Below are 19,723 nucleotides of genomic sequence, written 5' to 3'. Positions count from 1 at the left end.
AATAGAACCTTAGAGACTATCACTATATATTCTACACTATGTAAGGATATGAAATCAGTCTTACTAATATTTGCCCCTTTCACAGAACTAAACTTAGGTCTATATATATTCAAGTTGCTCAATGGGTGTTCCCAGAATTGAGTCATTTATTCCAGAGACTATCAGTTGAGGAAATGGGTACATCCCACTAAAGACCTTTTTTCCAAAGTACACAAGCCCTTTACCCCCTCCCCAAAAGATAGTTAACCTCAATCCTCTCATCGCCTATTGAGAACTACCCCCAGAGAATGTCTCTGCAATTTTACTCAGATCTGGTGAAGAAGATAGAAAATTGAGCATCACTGATCGAGTCCAACCCTATCAATTACAAAGAAATGAGGCTATTTAGGCTAGGAATATCAGGTAACTTAGGTTAAAGTGTAGAACTGATACTAGTCTTAAAATCGTGTCAGAGTCAAATACATATTACAATGTGTTAAAGTATCTGAGAAGTGGCATCTGGGAGTAGAAACGATCCTGGGACTTTAATTCTAGGCAAGATCAAGTAATAGTAGCTGGATTTATCCTATAACCCAAAACAAATAACAAACTAGACAAAATACATGATATACCCATTGTCAGATACCAGACATCTGGTAACACAGAACAGTGATCACTGAAAGAGGAAGGAAAAACAGGTGAGCCATATAATTTTCCCGGCTTCCTGGAGAGACTTTCTGGACTAAATCACAGGGAGAGGTGAGCCGAGAAGATTCCAGCAAATGCACTGACTGGAGAAGTTGGGGGTGGGGGTCCGGGAGCTAATGTGGATAGAGTTAACAGAGCAAAGTACCAGAGAGGACAGATCGGCATAGAGAGAGGTCTGTGAGGCTATGCTAAGGGTCCTGAGTATTGAAAGCATATTGTTATGGGGAAACTACCCATGGACGGAGAAATAACTACTCAAAAGGATGAATGTAAATAATCCCTGGAGGTCACATAGGAGTGGGATTAATTTATGCTCTCCTCAGCCAGAGAAGAAAACTTCATAATTCACGGGGCATTGGGGAGAGTACAGAGAGAATATTGCTTTAGTAATAGGGCAAAATTAATTCTGGACTAAATATTTCCCAGGTCCCACATCTAACAAAGCTTGAAAGGACGCCTTCAAAAAAATCAGTTTGTCTCCTAGGAACTTAATGGGGTTCTAGCAAAAGCTTAAGGTTATTTATAGAAACACAAAAATATCTGGCATCCCCAAATCATAATGACTAGTATTGCGTAGAAAATTATCAGGCTTGTAAAGAAGCAGAAAAATGCAACCCATAATGAAGGGGAAAAAAAATCCATCAATAGAAGCAGACCCAGTGATGTAGGTTGAATATTTCCCCCCAATCCCCACTACAAACCTCATGTTGAAATTTGATTCCCAGTGTTGGAGGTAGGGCCTGGTGGGAGGCATTTAGGTTGTGGGGGAAGAGACCTCATGAATGGCTTGGTGCCAGAATGTTGAAAAGAGCCTTGTACCTCCTCTCTCTGTCTCTGTCTCTGTCTTCTTTGTCTCTGTCTCTGTCTCTCTCTCTCGGTGGGTACCTTTTTCTCTTCCTGTCCTTGGAAGGAAGGAACTTCAGGTTCTTTGGCCTTTGGACTCTGGAACTTGCACCAGCAGCCTCCCAGGGCCTCTCAGGCCTTCAGCACCAGACTGGGGGCTGCAGTATCAGCTTCCCTGGTTTTGAGGCTTTGGACTTGGACCGAGCCATGCTAGTGTCTTTTCCATTCCTCACCTTCTTGCTGATGGCCTATTGTAACTTCACCTTTGTAATTGTGTGATCCAATTCTCTCTAATAAACTCCTATGTGTATACTATTGGTTCCATTCCTCTGGAGAACCCTAACTACTACACCAAGAAAGGACACAGATGGTAGAATAAAAAAACAAGGGCATTAAAATATTAACAGTTATTAACTTTATATTCCATATGTTTAAGAAAGTAAAGATTGAGCATGTCAAGTAGAAATAGGAATGACACAAAAGAGACCTAAATTGAAAATCTAGAGATGAAAAATACTCTTGATCGAGTTAATAGCAGAAAAGTCACTGATGATAAACAGTGAACTGGAAGAAATACTAAATACGGATGAATGGGGATGAGAATGACAGCAGACTCGTTACCAGCAATGATGCAAGCCAGAAAAAAAAAGGGAGCAACAACTTTAAAGTGCTAAAAGAAAAAAACCAACCTATGATTCTATAATCAGTGAAATTACCCTTTAAAAAGAAAGATAAAATAAATATCTTTTCAGACATACTAACATTGAAATATTTCAGCAAACCTGTAATTTAAGAAATGTTAAAAAGCAGTCCTTCCAGCAGAAGGAGCTAAAAGGAAATCTAAATATACACAAAGGAATGAAGAACACTAGAAATGGTAAATAAGTGTGTTCATATAAACAAATTTTATTGTTATTTTTAAATCTCTATAAAAGATAATTGAAACAAAAATTATAACCATGTATTCTGGGGGTTAGATACATGTAGAATTAAAATGTATAAAAACAAAAGCATAAAGGATACAAATAGGAAATAAATGCTTACTGTGTTAAGGTTCTTATACTATGCACAATGGCAGATTACATTACTTGAAAGCAGACTATAATAAGTTAAAGATAAGCACTATAAATTCTAAAGCAACCACTCCAATAACACAACTAAAAGTTGCAGGTAATAATCCAACAAAAGAGGTAAAAAGAAACCATAAAACAAATGCCCAAATTCAACAGAAGTCAGAAAAAGACAACAAAGATAACAAATAACTGATGGTCCAAATAGAAAATAAGCAGCAAGAGGTAGATTTAATTCTAATGATATCAATAATCACATTAAATGTAAATCATGTAAGTGCCCCAAGTAAAAGGCAGAGGTGGTCAGATTTAATCAAAGAGCAAGACCCAACTGTGTCCTGCCTACAAAAATATCCACCCTATATATGAAGACGCAAGTAGGTTAAATGTAAAAGAATAGGAGAAAGAAAATCATGTAAATATTAATCAAAATAATACTGAAATGGTATATTAATAGTAGACAAAGCAAATTTCAGGGCAGAGAATATAACCTGGCTAATTTCATAATGATAAAAGGATCAATTCACAAGAAGAAATGACAATTCTAAATGTTTATGCAACTAATGATAGAGCTTCAAAATCTCAAACTGATAGAATTGCAAGAAATACACAAATCCACAATAATAGTCAACACTCTTTGCTCCATAATTGATAGGATAAGTAATAGAAAAACATTAAGGTTGTGGAAGACGTGAAGAACACTGTCAACCAACTAGATCTATTTGGCATTAGCAGAACCATCCATCCAATAACAGCAGAATCTAGATTCTTCCAAGTGCACATGAAACATTTCATAAGATAGACTATAAAAAAAACTCGATAAATTTAAAATCATTCAAGTGATACAAAGTATGATTATTATCTCAATAAAATAAAATTAAAAATCAATAACAAAAATATATTTGAAAAATTAAAAATATTTGGAAGCTAAATAATACATTTCTGAGTAATTATTAAGTCAAAAAAGAAATTAAAAGAGAATTTAGAAAATATTTTCAATAAAAATGAAAACACAACATATCAAAATTTGTGGGGTACAGGGAAAGAAATACTTGAAGAGAGATTTGTTTCAAAAAAGGAAAAAGTTTTCAGATAAGTGACCTCAGTGTCTACCTTAAGAATAGAGGGAAAAAAAGTTAAATTAAACCTAAATTAAGAAGAAGAAAGGAAATTATAAAATTAGAGCAAAAATTAATGAAAGAGAAAACAGAGAAACAGTAAAATCAGTAAAAGCAAAAGCTGGTTCTTGAAGCATATCAACAAAATTCATAAACCTCTAGTCAGACTGACAAAGAAAAAAAGAAGACACAAATTATCAATATCAAGAATGAGAGATGACATAACTAACACTCTATAGATATTAAAAATACAATAAAAGAATGAAGAAGTTATGCCTATAAATTTGAAGCTTAAATGAAATTCCTTGAGAGACACAAAAACTTCCAAAGCTAATTTAAGAAGAAAAAAATAACCTGAATAGCCCTATATCTACTAAAGCAATCAAGTTTGAAATTAAACATCCTATTACAAAGAAAAGTCAACTCCAGGTTCCAATGATTTTATTGATGAATTTTGTCAAATGATTAACAGAGAAACAATACTAATTCTATGCATAGTCTTCCAGAAAATCTAAGATGAGGGAATAATCCCCAGACTTATTTTATGAGGTCAGCATTATCCTGATATCAAAACCAAAGATATTACCAAAAAAGAAAGATATGTTCCTTATACACATAGATGCCAAAATTCTTTATGTAATTTTAATTAATTGAATTCATCAATCTATACAAATATAATACACCATAAACAAGTTTTATTCTAGTAAGGCAAAAATCAATTGAAAAGTCAATTAATGTAATTAACCATGTTAACAGACTAAAAAGCAAATCCATATGATCCTCTCAATAAGCACAGAAAAAGCATTTGATAAGATGATACTCTATTCCTAATAAAAATTCTACAAACTAGGAATAGAAGAAAACTTCATCAACCTGATAAAAAGCATTAAAGAAAAATTTACAGCAAACAGCATACTGAATAGCTGAAAGATGGCATGCTTTCCACTTAAGATCAAAATGAAAGATGTCTGTCCTCACCACGTCCATCCAACATTGTGCCAGGGGCTATTCAGTGCAAAATTCAAGAATAAGAAAAAGTATGCATATTGAAAAATAAGAGAGAAAACTGTCTTCATTTATAGGCAACGTAATCATATTTTAAATATACAGAAAATCCTAAGGTTACTTCCTATTTTTGAAGTTCTCATGGCATATCTCATCTACCAAGATTCTATCATTTTCTATACATAGCTCAAATATTAATTTATGCCCATTTGGGCATATTTTTCCATTTGAAGAACTCTTTTAGTAATTGATAATACTAAGTTTTCTACTAGGTAGAGAAAAATCATGTCATGATATGAGCCTAAATTTAGCTGCATATATGTCTCATCTTCTCTGCTAGACCATTAAGTGCTTGAGAACAGGGATTACATTTTAATCACTTTTTACATATCACAAAAACTAGTCCAATGCCTAGACAATAGAAAAACTCAGAAAATACTCAGGGCTGTATCCGTAAAATTCATCATATTACAGGTCATCTGTTTTTAAGTGAGTTTTCTGAAAGTTCTTCTACACTTGCTCATGAAGCTTTTCTACTTTACATACATACAATATTCAAACTTCATTTTCACCTAATTCACCATATCCTTTACTATTATATAAAAGCACTTGAGTACATTTGTATTTCTATAATATAAAAGTTACATATATTTTAAATTATAATTTTCTATTGAAGAGATTTTATATTCCCAAATATATCATATAGTTCTGATAGAAAAGATGGAAGAAAAATAAAAAGATCTAAAACTCTAGGATATTTTGGCTGTAAGAAGCAAATTCTAGGAAATATTTCTGAACCACCTAGGTGACCTCAGCCACTTTGACAACACTAGCCAAAGAGCAATACTGACTGTTTATTTCCTGTGGAAAATTGATAAATAGGAAGTCGTGGTTTGTGCTCAACTGTGCTCCACTCAGGTTCTCATGCATTGAGCTGTTGTGGTCAGAGGTATTTCTTAGCCTTCTTTTGCAAGCAAAACCCCACGCTTATGTACAATTCTTGCTCAGGTGGCCTACACATCATTTTCTAAATGATACAATGCTCACCCCTTCTGGTATCCCACTCATCATAGTAAAATTTCCTTTCTTGAATGTGACAACCACTGTAATGTTCTATTTTGGGCTTTTGGGAAATTAGGCTTCACTTTCTTGACTATAAATCAATGAACAAATGTAGCATTAATTCCCATCATCTTGTTTTATTTAATATAAATTAGATGCTCATTAAACAATGTGATTTTAAATGCTTGCAATATAATAGTTTTGACTTGGCTTTCTTTTGATTGTCTGCCATGGGGGTCATGGGCCTAGAGTCAGATACAGCTGGGTTCAGGTCCCAGTTCCTCCACTGTACAGCTGCATGTTTCTCAGGAATGTTTTTTCATGGTTTCCCTGCTCAGTAGAGTTTTCCCACAGATCTTAGAGATCCTAAGTGCTATGTTTGAGATGGAATCTTAATGGGTCATCCAGAAGAGACAGAGTTGTATAGTGTAAGCACAGTTTAATTGGGGGTGAGGAGACTGGAGTTCCACTCTGGCCTTGGGCTTTGGTTGGTCTTGTGCAGCCAAATCTCTTTATCACTAGTCCATCTTTTTTTATTCAGCATATTATGGGGGTACAAATGTTAAGGTTACATATATTGCCCTTGCCTCCACCCCCCATCAAGTCAGAGCTTCAAGCATGTCCATCCCCCAGATGGTACACATCACATTCATTATGTATGTATATACCCATCCCCTCCTCCCCCCACCTGCCCGATAGATGTTATTTCTATATGTCCACTTAGGCACTAGTCCATCTTCCTATATTTGTCTGCACAGCACTAATGGTCAAACTTGCATTCTCAGGCCCTGCAGAGGTGTGGGAAAGGGCTACCACACAGGTTGCTGGGATTCACATCTAACTCCACCTGTTACTAACTGAGTGATCTCATACAAATAAATTACCTTTTCTACACCTTACTCCTTGCCTGTACAGTGAGGGAGCAGAGTTGGGTGGTTTAAGGTTAGTTCTAGCTCCAACTTAAAAGACACAGAGGAAAAGTGGAAGTTAAATAAGTGAAAGCTCCAGATCCAGCCCTGCCTAGATTTACATCCATTATACTTGCTCCCTCATCTGTATAGTGGGGATTGTATTAGTCAGGTAGGAGAATCATCAGAGCTCTTTAGATAACTTTCTGAAAATTTATGGTGTCACATTTCCTCAGTATGTAGTTAACAAAGAAATTCTGTGTTTAAGACCCATCTCCATTATTAGCTACCTTTTCCTTCTCTCCATTCTAAGCCTCCCAGTATCCTCAGCTCACCCCAAAGTGCTCAGTTCCCTTTTCAGTCTCCCACCAGTGTCTGTTTTTCCCCTAACATAGTTCCTTGTTCTGGCACTTTCCACTTCAGTACATTGTAATAATAATCATAATGATGATGCTGATACTGTTCAGGCATGATAAGCTGATAGGTGGGAGTATTCTGAACTTAAATACTCCCCCTCCAAGAATTTCACTCAGAAATTACTTTCAAGACTATGGAATACAAAGAAAATTTTGAATCCCAGAAGTTTAAAGATACATTTCTACCCAACTCTTTATTTTGTTTTGTCCTTTCATTTTAAGATTTACCTTATTTTAAAAATGCCCTAATTAAGTAGTATCACATAAAAAGAAAAAAAAAAAAAACAAATGAGAGGGCTGGAAAAACAGACTATGTTTTTTTCAAAAGAGAATTAGATTAAGGATCAGGAGTGATATCAGCAGGATGGCTCAGCAGGAGCCCCTCGCACATGTCCCCCTTACAAAGACAGCCAGAGCAATGCATAAACAACTGCATGTGTAGTGAAAGTATCTGAGGGAGAGGGCCAGAGTGCATCAGAGAAGTAACAGAAACTCTGGAGAGCACAGAAACTCAGGATGGCAACATAGAGAACAGAAGGAAATGCTGGGTCTCCACCTTGAACTAGAATTAGCTGAGAACCAGGAGGAACTTCTTATGGTGAGGAGGTAAGAAAGAGAATCCCCATCAATGCCGTGGACACCTGTAGAGCTCATCACGGGGGTCCCCTGCTGTCCTCATGGACATTAAACCCAGTTGAGAGAGCTGGCTGGAGTCCACATAGCTGTGCTCCCCCCAGAGAAAGAGCCAAAACTGTGCCCTACCCCATGTGGCCCATGCAGCTACTGCACTACATCATCTTGGAATTGGAACTATAGCTGGAGTGTGTCTTGTTCCTGGGGTGAGAAGCTACCACTCCCCTTCATCCTTGAGGCTAAGCCACTGCTGAGCCACCCCAACCTGGTGGCTCAGAATTCCCAAGCCAAGCTGTAAGCTATTATACCCTTCCCCATGGGGCCAAACAGAAGTACAGCCACTCCACCTATCCCTTTCTACACACTCTCAGGCCAGAGCTGAAGCAGTACTGTGCCTCTTAGGAAAACAGTGTGTTGGCTGCTCAGAACTGTTACTCCTCCCCAGTGCCTAAATTGAAGTAATGCCCTGCATCCCAGGAAATGGTACCTCGACCACCCAGAGCAGTCACACACTCCATACCTAAGCTGAAGTGGTGCCCTATATCACCGAAAAATAGTGCCTGGGCTGCCTAAAATAGTCATTCTCCACAAGCCTGAGCTGAAGCATCACATCCCATCGTGAAGAATCAGGGCCCTGGCCAATCAGAGCAGCTGTGCCTCCCAGGGCTGAGCTGACATAGTACCTGGTGTCCTGGGAAACAGAACAGTGACTGGGCTGAGCCACCCCACCCTATAGGCCAAACAACCCCAGAACTTTGCTTCTCTGGAGCTAGAGTCACTCCCTAGAGTCTAAGATCCTGAGACACCTTCTCCCTAGGGATTAGAGTCATCACTGTGCTGTTCCCTGCCACCACGGTGCCCAAACAAGAGTGGTGCTCTGCTATTCTAGGTTACTTCCTGCTGCTGCCCCTGGCCCTCATAGAGTCTAGGATATTGTTGAACCCCACCATCCCAGGGCCTGGAGTCACTACGACATAGTGCTTCATCCTCTAGGACCTGAGTTGCCACTGAGCTCTATTGGCTCAGGCTGCCAAATTGCAGACATACTCTGCTTTCTGGGCCCTAACCTATAATTATTGTATATTTTCAAATAGAAGAGTGGATTTTGAATATTCCCACTATAAATAAATTATAAATATCTGAGAGAATAGGTGTACTAATTATGCTGATTTGATCATTACACATTGTATACATATATTGAAATATCACACTATGTTCCATGAATATGTGTAATTATGTGTCAATTAAAAATAATAATAAAAGCAAAAAATAACTTGACCAAAAATATAATCAAAAAAGTTAAGGATCACTTAGATTTAATAAATTATTGTTAGATTTTTAAAAATTAAAGACAATGGTAGTACAGGTGAAAATGTGTAATGATTGATTCTTTTGCTCAAGGGGCTCTTGTTGAGCACTATGTGTTATTCACTTAGATAAATACAGTAAGACAAAAGGAAAGATAAGATATTGTCTTCATATCTTCACAAAGGAATATGATACATATTTCTAAAAAGAATTGTGGTTATCCGAGAAAACCTAAAAGTTGTTTAGATTCCCTTCTTTTTGTTTGAGAATTTAGTAATATTTTATTTCGCATTATACATAGAATCTATTGCACTGGACAGTCAGGATAGATTCCCTTCTTTTTGTTTGAGAATTTAGTAATATTTTATTTCGCATTATACATAGAATCTATTGTACTGGACAGTCAGGATAAGTGACCAGAAGAGGTCTTCTCTGTCTTCCAAGGCTGTTTGCTACACAAACATCCTTAAATATATAACCTGGAATAAAACGGCAGTCAGAACCTCTGCTCACAAGATGTTCTCAAACAGGAGAGATTCATGAAGAATTGACTTCGGAAAACAAGACAAAACAAAAATGAGGTGCTGTTATGGGCTGAATTGTATTTTCCCCAGCACAAATTCATAGGTGGAAGCCATTGACAGACACCTCAATCACATACCTCACAGACCTCAGTCACATACCTTAGAATGCGACTGGGTTTGAATATACAGCCTTTAAAGAGGTGATTTAGTTTAAATGAGGCCATTTATGGAGGCTTTAATCCAGTCCACTGGTGTCCTCATAAGAAGAGGATATTAAGACACAAAGACAGCATGAGTCCATGTGCTTGAAGGGACAACTGTGTGAAGAGGCAAGAGAGAAGGTGGCCACAGCAAGCCAAGGAAAGGGGCTTCAGAAGACATGAACTTGCCAACCCTGATCTTGGACTTCTAGCCTCTGTAACTAAGAAAGAATAAGCTTCTGTGTGTAAACTACCCAGTCTGTGGTACTCTGTTATGGAGGCACTGGCAGACTAATACAGGTACCACTACAAACCTGTTAGAATGGCTAAAATTAAGAAATGCAGTCTGGAGTAGAGCTGGCTGCTAATGAAGACTAGAAAGAGAGATTTGAAGATCTGGTGGGCTGAAGAATGAAAAAAGGAGTCATCCAGCAAAAAAGGAAGGAAAGGATTGTCAGGTAATTTTTAGAGCTCTATTGAGGTCAGTGGGGAGTAATTTGGGGGTCATCTGTATGTTGAATAGCTTTTGTTAAAATAAAGTTGTGCTATGAAATACTTGATTGACTGTAAAACTCTCATCTTTTTTTTTTCTTTGCTTTCTACATCCTTTTCTAGACCAGTTGAATGTCACTTATGTCATACTAACAAATGAGTCCAGAAGGGAATGTTAGTTTATTTCAACCAAAGTATGTCAGGGCTCACATGCAATAAAAGGGGCTGTTGTGATAGAACATTCTCTGAAATCACCACTAACAATCAGTGTAAAGGGTTACTATGTAATGGAGCCATAAACAATAACCCAGAGTAAATGTATGTTTGGGTTGTCTAAGGCTAAAGATTGTCAATGTTAGTGTGACAGAGGGTTGGCGGACAGAATCTCAGGAGCTAGTGAGTATGCAATTGAAATCAGAACCACAGAGTCCAGGCCAGATTGAGATAGACACTGAGCTAGAAGTGCCTAGGAGACAAAAAAGAAGTATCAGGGAACTCAGAACTTTTGTGGGGAGGGCATAAAGGAAGGGAAGAGAAGAAGTGACAGGAAAAGCAGAGGAAAGCAAATATTTATTGTATGCTTATTCTGGTGTGGGTGACATTATCACTGTTTTACAAGTGGAAGAAATGGAGGTGTAGAGAGGTTGGGTAATTTCTGCACAATCACAGAAGTATGGGGCCAGCATTCAACCTTAGTCTAGGAGTATAATCCATGCCCTTTCCACTACTCTCCACTATCAAGTTCAAAAGCAATTAAGAGTGAGAAAGGAAGAAAGACAGAAGGTCAATTAAAGAGAAGCTTGAAGTCTAAGATGCCCTTAGGCCTGAAGATGTTTCAAGGTGTGGCTGCCCTTGCTTCTGCTAGAGCAGAGTGGAGGGGAGATACCTGGATGAGCATCCAAGGGATATGTTTCATTCAGTTTGTGTGAGAAGGAACATAGAACTAAATAGTGCAAAGACAGTATATTTCTCAGTCCATTTACTACTTTGATTTGTTATTAAGGAGTCATTTGTTATTGGATTCTGACCTCTGCTCCTGACCACAGCCATGATTTAACTCTGCAGAGAGAAACATTGACTATGATATCAGTCAATTAAGTGGAGAGACCTCTTGCTTGGTATCAAGGAAAGAACAGCTACTAGCCATCTGACAAAGCCGCTGCTCCATGCATCATGCAGAATAGGGAAAGATGTCTTCATCTCCCTTTAACTGTGTGGGCAGAGAGGGTGTTTTGCATGAGCTTTTGAGCATCTGAGGTAACAACAAAGGCTCTGTGCAATACATGTCTTAAGATCCCCTGGATCCTTCAAAGGCCCATTGTTCCTGGGTTCCTGAAATGGAGCTGTCACAAAACTCAAGGTATTTGAGGAAAAGATGAAAATACTATGACTCACACTGTCTGTACTGCTTAAGTTACTTAAATTTCAGTCTATTTATGCTAATAAAAAATCCCTGAAAATCCATTTGCATACCATGCACCCACAAGTCTTTAAAATAGATAGAGAAAAACTGTCTAATAGTTGCTATACATAGATACCCTATTGTTTAATTATTTAGACGAGTGCTATTTAATTACAATTCAAATGAATCATCTTCTACAAGTTCAATTTTTAGGATAGGAAGGGACTTTTAGTTTAACGAAGTCCAAAAATAAAATTTATTCAATTTTTCTGATACGTGTCTTATCCAATTAGCTGAGTATCTGAAGCTGAGACATGAAGAATATTAACTGTTGTCACATGCTTTGATTTTTAAATAATATTTAAGTGCCCACTGTGTGCCAGGTCATTTATATATGTTATCTCATTTTATTATCACAACAGACTTATGTAGTAGGGATTATTATTATATCCATTCTAAAGATGAGAAAGCTAAAATCTAGGGGGACTAAGTAGCTATTCACATAGTAAGAGCTAGAACTGAGATTTGTTTATACCTGAAGACAGCCCCAATTAAAATTCAAACATAAATTTGGCATATCTCTTGCACTGCATATCTTTTTAACAATAATATTTAATATAATGATTAACATTTATTACGTACTTGCTATATTTTAAAAATTGAATATAAAGTATTTAATCTTTACAAATGAGGAAACTGAGGCAGAGGAGTTCCACTGGCAATCAGTGATTGTGCTGGATCTGAACTCAGGTATGACACATTTCTCTTAACCACTGTTCTACCTTTTTAGTTTCAACTTGACCATTATTGAATCCATCTATGTAGATGAGGCTCCCCTGGGCCTTATCAGAGTAAACCACAGATGGAGATATTTTAAGAGTTCTCCTGGTCAGTTTTTACTGAACTTTGGCTTGGTAGAGCCTGGAAAGCAGGCTACATCTTATTAAGAATATAACTTCTTTTTATTCAGCTATAAGAAACAACGGTGATATAGCACCTCTTGTATTTTCCTGGCTAGAGCTGGAACACATTCTATTAAGTGAAGTATCCCAAGAATGGAAAAATAAGCACCACATGTACTCACCAGCAAACTGATATTAACTGATCAACACCTAAGTGGACATACACGAATAACATTTATCAGGTGTTGGGCAGGTGGTGGGGAGGGGATGAGTATATACATACATAATGAGTGCAATGTGAACCAACCGGGGGATGGACACGCTTGAAGCTCTGACTCGAGGGGGGAGAGGGGACAAGGGCAATATATGTAACCTTAACATTTGTACCCCCATAATATGCTGAAATAAATAAATAAAAATAAAATAATTTTTAAAAAGAATACAACTTCTTAATATATTATATTAATTTGTTTAGGCTTCAATAACAGCATACCATAAAGTGGATAGCTTATAAACAATAGAAATTTATTTCTCAAAGTCCTAGAGGCCAGAAAGTCCAAGATCAAGACACTAGCAGATCCAGTGTCTGATGAAGGCTCATTCTCTCATAGATATCATCTTCTGACTCTGTCCTCCCATAGTGGAAAAGGAACAACGCAGCTCTCTGGGACCTATTTTATAATAGGGCACTAATCCCATTTATGAAGTTCATTCACTAATAATCTAATCACTTTCCAACAACCCCACATAATACCATCCCATTGGTGATTAGGTTTTCAACATATGAATTTTGGGGGGACACAAATATTTAGACCATAGCATATACTATACTCCCTATATTGCCTCTTGCTCCTATCTTTAATCACGACCCCACCCAAACCTTATAAAGTATTCTAATGTAGCCTACCTGGAAAAACTATAAAAAATCACTAGTTAAGACTGTGGTTTCTGAAAACTCACTTGTAGTTGTATGTAAATGACTTAATACTCATACAGTGTTCAGTGCAAGACCTGAAATATAGCAAGTATACAATAAACATTAGATATTAATTTTATTCCATAGCATAGCCTTCCTAAGTTGTATAGCTGCCAAAGAGAACATCGATCTGGACAGAGGTACTAATGCTGCTGCCAGAACCCTTGCCCATAACTCAATGGTGTGTTCCATGTTCTGTGGCATAAAGTTAATACACAATCAGTTTCTACAGGTAGGTGTCAGAGTGTGTGTGCACATATGTGTGTGTGTGTGTTTAATTGCAGGATCTTTCTTTGAGATTCTTTCAGTCTAAATGACTTTGCTTTCCAATCTCACCTCCTTGATTCATCCAACATAGCGTCTTTCTATCTCTTTTTACTTATTCTAGTTTAATGGTAGAAGGTTCTAGCCTTCTACTATCAAATACACCACCAGTGATGGTGGTAGGAACTAAGCTAGCTCTACTCTAGCAGAGTCTGGGGTTCTGGGCAGGGCTCTAGATCAGCAGAAATTGAGGGCACAAGCCACATACAGAAATTAGTCCAATAAATAGTGACATATCCTATATTACCCGATTCTTGTCCTACTCATGGTGGGTACAGCAAAGCCAAAGCTAATCACACCAGTTGATAGTTTGAGCCTACTAATGACAGCACATCTCAAACTTTGATGTGCATACAAATTGACTGGTGATCTTGTTAAAATAACAGATTCTGATTGTGGCAAGATGTGGGGCTGGGTTCATATTCTGCATTTCTAACAAGCTCCCAGATGATGGTGATACTGCTGCGCTGAGGACCATATTTTGCATAGCAAGGCACTGCCTGCCTTGTTTGGGGCTCACCAAGGAAGAAGGGTGAGGACTAGAGGTGGGGAAGCTAAGTGCAGATTGAAAAAATCAGTGCCTAGAATTCAGAAATTCTAGGGAATGCAAAGCAGTGATTTGTAGTTAATGACAGTGCTGTCACTGGCAGTCAGGGGCTGACAGAGTTCCAGGAGGTGAGGCTCAGGACTGTGGGGTCATAGTGCACTAGTACAAGCATTCTCTGATCCCACTGGGCAATGATGGTGTCAAAGAAAGCGGGCAATAGAAGCCTGCTCTTTTGGAATTCCTTGACCAGCAGATTTGCTCTGAGGTGATGGCTTCTCCACTGTGACAGAAGCAATGACAGAGGACAAGTATTAGCAGCACCTTTTCTTACAAGCCAGTCTCTGTCCTGTTCCTATCTAAGTTATGACATTTCCCCTTTCTAGGTGGTCTAGCCAAGTACCTGGTTGGAGGTAGACTGTGTTCTTTTATCATAGAAGCTATCTTAAGCTCAGAAAAGAGAAAAAAATCCTCCCATCCATGAAAAACCGGTGACCTATCTCATTGTTGCAGAAGAAAACTGAGCTCAGAGTGGTGAAAAATAACTTCAATGACAGTCTTTTTTTCCCCCTAAAATATCATTTTCCTCTGCCATGCCAGCCAACTGTCCACTTTCTGACAAAACATGTCAGAATATCCCAGTGCCAAGCTCTTTTTACCGACCTAAGAAGTAAAATAATAACCTAAGAATAAAAACAAGTTAGAAAAGGAAACAAATTAAAATTTATGTTAGGAAACTGGGCACAGTTCAAGTGGTTTTATTGAAGCCAATCTAGATTCCAAGAAAACTCAAGAGTTCTGAGTTCACAGAAGGTCTGATTCTAGTCCTGACTGTATACTAGCAGTCGTTACCCTCAGAAATTGAATGTTTGGTAACTCCTGGAAATTGTCCAGTTATGAAGTCTGATGTTATGCACCAGGAATCTTTATATTGCCATCCACTGTGGATGATATTCGAAAGAACAATCTATACACTTTCCATGTCAGTTTATAGCATGTTTCATCTCCTACTATCTCTAAAGATGACAGCTTGATTATAATGTAATTATCTTTTGTCATGAAGCTAGTGCATAATTTTATTTCCAGATGGGTTTATGTTGCTTATATTTAAACTCATTACTGGAAAAGTGGTCATGGAGCAAAATATAAATAAATAACCTAAAGACAGACCATCATAAATTCCTTTAAAGAGGAGTGTTTTATAAGTTGAGGGCTGCAGGGAAAGCACTCCCGTCTGTCTTATGTCATGCATTCCCCACTGTTTGAAAGATAAATATCTCTGTTTTAAGAGGACAGAGGCGGTTCTGAGTCAGTGGAAATGTTTCTATGGAAATGAAAATAATATGCAAATGCTGCTATAAAGAGCATGAGAGCCTTCCTGCAACAGATAATTTGACCTGGGGGGAGGCCACATTACAGGGTTAAGCTAGCGTCAAGGCCCATTGGAAAGTGTAGTGCTAAGACAACATGTTATGTAAATGAATGAAAAAAATAATTATAGTCATCCCATAAATAATATTCTTTAAGCTTAGGGTGGAAGGGTTTATTTTCTATTCTGCTCCTGTAGAATCTCCTTTGGTAGATTTAGTCCAGTTGATTTCCCACTTTTGCTGAAAGACATAGTATTTGTTTAAATTTTAAGCTCTGAAATATTCTATCATTTGATTTAGCAAGTGATAATGTAATGAGAGTCTTGAGTTAGGTGCCCTCTGTCCAACCATATGGCCTTCAAAGGGTACTTGACCAGGTTGATGCATTCATCTGTCACACGACTGTAAACTACCATGTGTCAGGCACTGTAATGTACACAATGCAACTGGGGTAATTGGGAAGACTTATGCAGGATACAATGAGAACTCTGATGAGAAAACATTTTAACTTTGGAAAATACCTCATGATGATAGTTTTGTTTGACTGGAGTCTTGAAGGAATTAGCCATGTGGGTTAGCATGTGGATGCCACTAGCTATGAAAGGAAGAGGAGGGACATACCAGGAGAGCGATACTTAGCATACATGTGTGCAAATGTTTGCCAATGTAGGGATGGCTTCCCTCTCTGAGTTATACTTATTTTTTGTTTTGCTTTGTTTTTAAAATAAGCTATGAAGCAGACATTTTAGGTTATCAAGAGGACTAGAGACCAATCCAGTGTTATTCTGTTCCCTTTTAGTCTTGACTTTTTACATTCACATATTAACTTTGATTCCAGCCTTCTGCTCAGCATACTTCTTCCTCTTATATTTATTTTGTCACAGATGTGGACCTCCAATATTTATAAGAAGTAATTACAAAGTTTTCTCAGAACCAGACACGTGCTTCCAAAAGAGAAAGTACATTGACTTTCGGTATAACTGAGGGCAGGTATAATTGGTGGTGGTGACACTAACACTAAAGCCATCATCATCTCATTATAGAGAGATAGGAGGAATAACCACGTCTTTCCTTCTGTCCTCTAATAGCAAAATTAAATGCAGTTTTCATAATTTTTGAATAAATAGCTATCATAGAAACTTAAAAATATTACATGTTCTATTTGCTGCAATGTTATGAAATGTGTATTTTTGAGAAAGGTGTACAGAGATCTTGATGGGACTTATTTAAGTCATAATTTGTTATTCTGTCACTCTAAAAATTAGAAAAATAATTAATTTTATTTTATTAATGGGGCTATTCAGCCTATAGAGAAGAATTTGACCCAGAGCCTCTCAAGGCAGGTACTAACTTCTTGTCACAATGTGGGGTGTGTGGAGGCCAATGTGTATGGAACTATGATTTATAAAATAGTAATAATACACACTTGAACAGTATTTGTGGAAAAAGGCTAGTCTATATCAGAATATATTCAACTATAGAAGAAATCAAACTGTCCTGTTATATTAATTAGAGAAGGCAATAAACATTACATTGAAACAAATGCTAATAATTGGTGTGTACCTCCCCTAAACCAGCCTACAGGATTATGTTGTATAGACATAATTTGTCCATGTAGATAAAGATTATTATATAAACAAAGTATAACATAGAAACTCCAGTAAAATAGAGTATAAAATAAATCTTTCTATAGTAATTGAGCAGTCTATTCAGCTCACTGTTATTCAGAATGATAGAGGTGTCAAAGAAACTCCTTTTCATACTTCAAGTTCCGAACAATGTATCTAATACAATTGGAGGACTCCACAGAGCAGGGCATAGGCCTTTGAGCCTTTTTAGCAGAAGAATTTTGAAGAGTATAAAAGTAGAACGATAGATTACTTTAAGTTTCTGCTTAAATCTAAATGACTTTTGGGTGGTTATGCCAAAGTGCTCTGAGACCACCCAAGATTAAATGACATTTTGGAAGCTTGGGCACACAGCGCAGAAGAACAAGACACAGTAGGAAGTAGGCCTTCCATTGAGCTATAACTGCTCAAAGTAGTTATAGCTACTGCTCAAAGTTAAGCTATAACTGCTTAAAGTAGAGGACTGAATACAAATTACCATAAGAATTAAAAGATTTGCCTTTACAGGCTTGGGAAAGTGGAACTCATATTAGTGAGTTATGATATATAAGTCCTATGTCCTTATCTTCTCCTCCTTCTAGTGACTGGCTGTATTTCTAGGTTTGTAGCTCTTTCTTCCATCTTCAAAGCCAGTGGCATAGCATCCCTCTCTCTCTGCTTCCCACTGCTGCTTCTTATTGCCTTCTCTTCTGGGTCAAATCTCCCTTTGTCTGCTTCTTATAACGACACTTCTGGTTGCATTTAGGGTCTACCTAAATAAACCAGAATAATCTCCCAATCTCAAGATTATTAACTTAATCACATCTGCAAAGTCTCTTTTGCCATATAAAGTAACATTCACGGTTCCAGGAATTAGGACTTGGATATTTTTGGGAGCCATTTTTCAACCTACCACACCATTATTATTATTGGTGGAATTGATGGGGTGGCATAGGTAATTGGTAGTTATATACAAAATAAATACCCAAAGTATATGGTATCTCTGCAAAATGCATATTGCTTACAATCTATTACGACAGATCAAGAAATTCTAATAGCTAAGTTTCTACTAAAGTTATACACTTGATAAAAAAAAAAAAAAAAGGACTGTAGAATTCTGGCTTCCTCCCACGTAACTCATAAGGGAAAGAATCCATTGTGCTTTTCGAGAAACAAGATGAGTCAGATATATTTTCTGAACATCAGCGGAAGCGCTCAGGAAGGTCAGAAGATAGTAGCTCACCCTACAAAAGTTAGCAGCTATTGATTCTTTATTTCACATAGTCAGACAGGTTGCATCCTCTCTCTCTTGCAAAATCACAGCAAGATCTATCCAGTTACCAATAAAGAGAAATTGGGAAGCATTAGGTTTCTTTCCGACCTAGATGTCTTTTCTTACACTTGTCGATGTGTTCTATTGAACAAAACAGAAAAGGTTTGCTGTTATATTAGGGATCTTTGCCAAGTCTCTATGTTATGCATTTACTTGCACATTTAGCAATTTGTTCTCCATCCAACATGCTTTCTTCGATAGAGGGACAGTTGAATTGGGAAAGAACTCCTAAGCATAACAAAAATTAATAAAAGAAATCATAATTACAAAACATTTTGCAAAGTGTATTTCCTCTGAGTCATCAAAGGGGATTTTATATAAAGATTCTCATATTCCATTTTTTTCTTATAGTTCAATGAAAAAAATCAAATGAAAATGGGAGAGAAACCTTACAATTCTGAATCTCAAAATAAGTCTGGACAGTTTTCTTCATCATGATGTGCAGATTATTGTCTGTCCAAATTATAAACTCCAAAATTGGGGATATTGACATGTGAGGTAATCCGAATAAGGAAAAAAAGTCAATGGTGTGTGTGTGTGTGTGTGTGTGTGTGTGTGTGTGTTAGAGAGAGAGAGGAAGGGGGAAAGTAGTGAGATTGGGGGAAATTATTAAAAAGCAAATTCTTTTTAAAAACTGTTTTCTTCCCAACTGCTTTAGTGAATACTATAATTGTAATTAAAGTAGCAAACAAAGGAGGAAATCAGAATCAGCTTTTAAAGTATTTGTTTCCAATCTAGGCAACTCTGGTACAGCAGACTATTAAGACAACACTAAAACAATGCTCTTTTTTGAGTCTCAAACACAAACAAGTGTAGCTGTCTTCATTATGTGGGAAGCAAAACACTAACTGAATAATTTAGTATGAGGTTCATATGTTGTTAAATTAGGATTGAGAATGCATCTTGAGTTTTGACATACAGTTAGATCAATCCAGAGCAGCACATGACATTTGTCCTGGTCCTCTGCCCCACACTCTATCCCAAGGCAGTGGATGGGGC

Source organism: Microcebus murinus, chromosome 1, assembly GCF_040939455.1.
Source record: "Microcebus murinus isolate Inina chromosome 1, M.murinus_Inina_mat1.0, whole genome shotgun sequence".
In the NCBI taxonomy this organism is placed as follows: Eukaryota; Metazoa; Chordata; class Mammalia; order Primates; family Cheirogaleidae; genus Microcebus; species Microcebus murinus.
This window is presented reverse-complemented; position numbering follows the sequence as displayed.